The following is a 2,861-nucleotide window of genomic DNA, read 5'->3' on the forward strand; positions in this document are numbered from 1 at the left end:
AATGAATTCGATCTTTAATTTAAAATATTTACACTAGTGGATACCACAAAATCTTATGTTATACTTGATGAAAGTATAAATAAACTCTTAAGTGTTAGTGAATCTATCGTTTTGATGGGATACGCATCCTACGAAACTAATTTCAACGATCCAATCGTCAAACTTGTTTATATATGCTTTGAGATCGCATACGCCAAAATTGCAAAAAAAAAAACATTCAGAGATCAAGTAATGAGACAAAACTTTTCGACGGTTATAAATGAAAAATTACGATTTAACGGTTATTTTAACTCCGATTTTGATGATTTTTTACAGCTACACTCATTGACCCTATATGAATACAATGAACGAATTCGATCTTCAATTTAAAATATTTAGACTAGTGGATACCATAAAATCTTATGTTATACTTGATGAAAGTATAAATAAGTGTAGATTTTTAAAAATCTCATGAACAATGTTATTTATTTGAGTGAAAAATTAATAATAATAAGTGTGAAAAATGTAATCACAAGTAATGAAAAACTTTACAACGTTCATTAAGGGGTCAACTCCGAAATTTAGTTTGTATATACTAATTTAGTATTATGTTTTACATTTTTTTGGGTCAAATTATGTTTTTCTTTTCATTTTTATTGATTTAAAATATAATTTTCTTAACGGGTAACGGGTCGGGTCATATTACCTGATAATATTAACGGGTTGATTTCGGGTCGGGTCATATTACCTATTTACTTTAACAGGTATTACACGACACGACCCGTTAAGCTATTGGGTATGACACGAAAACGACACGAATACGAGAAACACGACACGAATGCCAGGTCTACTAATTAGTAGCATAATTAGCATTTCTATTTTTAAAACCAAATTATGTGTAGGCAAACCATTTAAGTCAAGTTTGTTTGAAAAATCAATAAGATACACTGTTTCAAGATTTTCATTTGAAGAATACAAAAAATCATAACATAAAAGCTATGATTATTAAAACAAAGACGCACCTAGAACTAAAAGCTCAGTGAAAGCTCCGTTTACACAAAAGCTATAACCAAAATCACAAACTAAAATCTGTCACACCCAAAATTTTTTTGGGTCCCGCTTCTTTCGAACCCCGTCTTCAAATCCCCAAGCGATCGAATCTAATCTGACGACGTTTTCGACGCTTCGAATCCCTATGTCCTGGTTACTGAGAGTGGCAGCCCCAATTCGAAGCTTTTGGGGTACGTGGCGGGCAAGGATTGGGTGAAATTGGGGGACAAGGAGGTGAAGATTTCCGATTACATGGTGAACTGTACGGACTTCACGGTGCCGTGGAGTTACGATTTGGGGGGCGATTGGGGAGTACATGGAGGAGAAAAAGCTAGATGTGGTTGCGACTGTGAGGGACAATGAGGTTGTGGATGTGGTGGCGAAGGAGGAGGTGGAGAGGATCAAAGGGTACCCCAAGGTGAGGGTTGGGACGGTGGGCCCAGACGGGAAGTGGCGGGTCGGGGCGGCGATCGGCACAAGGGAGTCGGATAAGTAGAGATTGGAGGAGTTGGTGAAGGCAGGGGTGGATGTAGTGGTGTTGGATAGCTCTCAGGGGAACTCCATTTATCAGACTGAGATGATAAAGTATGTGAAGAAAATGTACTAGAGTTTGGATGTAGTTGGCGGGAATGTGGTGACGGTGAGTCAGGCGCAGAATTTGATTCAGGCTGGTGTTGACGGGTTGAGGGTTGGAATGGGGTTTGGCTCAATTTGTACCACTCAAGAGGTTTGCGCTGTCGGTCGCGGGCAGGTATAAAGATGCCTTCTTTTTGTTAGTTGTTGCTTTTGTGATTGATGCTTTAGTTTGTGTTCTCATTGTTGGCGGCTAATTTAAGGATTTGTAGAACCTGGAGGTGTTGAAAGTTATGATATTTGTAGTGATCGGTTTAATTTCTTGAATTCTTTGTGGATGAAAAATATTTAATTAAGGATTTGTTAATCAATGACATTGTGCCTAACAATCGTTGTTTTGATGGGTGTTTTACTATTTAGTTATTAGTCCGAACGTAGAAAACAAAGGTTCGACTTTAGCTTCTGGCAGTGACAACCCTTTGATGGACTAAAACAGTGTAGTTTGTGGCATGAAAAATATATAATTACATTTTGGAACTTTTTGAAGACTTTGTTTGACGTTTTGTTCTACAGGTTGCTGAATGCTATACCATTTTATGACCAAAGTTGTCTTGGTTTTGGTGATATGTTTCAGGCAACTGCTATTTACAAGGTTGCGTCTCTTCCTTCACAAAGTGGTGTGCCTGTGATTGCTGATGGTGGAATTTCCAATTCTGGACACATTGTCAAGGCTTTGGTCCTTGGGGCTTCTACCATCATGATGGGAAGCTTCTTAGCTGGAAGCACTGAGGCTCCCGGGGTTTTTGTGTATCAGGTATGTCTGGGACTTACGCATGTTTTTACGCATGTTTTCGTTGGGGCTTTGGAAGATTCAAAGTATGACATGGACAGGCTTCTATTTTCTGGTGCAATCTGCAGACTTTAGTTTTGTTTTATTCCATGCTTAACTCCATATATGGACCTGTCGACATTGGAAACCTCAGCATAATAACAAGAAGAAATTTCCACAATTTCATTAACACATGATTTTGACTATTTTGTTATCTCGAAGGAACATAATTTGGCTGTTGAAAAATCAACAGTAGATTCTTTTGCTGTCTATCACAGATATGCGTCTGAGTAATTAATTTTTTTAATTACAAAATAAACACGTGTTCATTTGTGATTGGCTAGCCGTAAGAACTGCTGATTTTTCAGCAGCCAACTACCATCTATCTCGAATTATATTGATTTTTCAGCAGCCAAATACCATCTATCTC

General features: G+C 37.8%; 1 pseudogene; it reads left to right on the forward strand.

The window, feature by feature from the left end:
• The first annotated feature begins 1,143 nt into the window (after nt 1-1,143).
• On the forward strand, nt 1,144-2,617 carry LOC103928981 (annotated as a pseudogene).
• The last annotated feature ends 244 nt before the right edge of the window (nt 2,618-2,861 follow it).

Source organism: the organism of the source record quoted next, unplaced genomic scaffold (genome assembly GCF_019419815.1).
Source record: "Pyrus x bretschneideri cultivar Hongxiangsu unplaced genomic scaffold, Pyrus_bretschneideri_v1 Contig289, whole genome shotgun sequence".
In the NCBI taxonomy this organism is placed as follows: domain Eukaryota; kingdom Viridiplantae; phylum Streptophyta; class Magnoliopsida; order Rosales; family Rosaceae; genus Pyrus; species Pyrus x bretschneideri.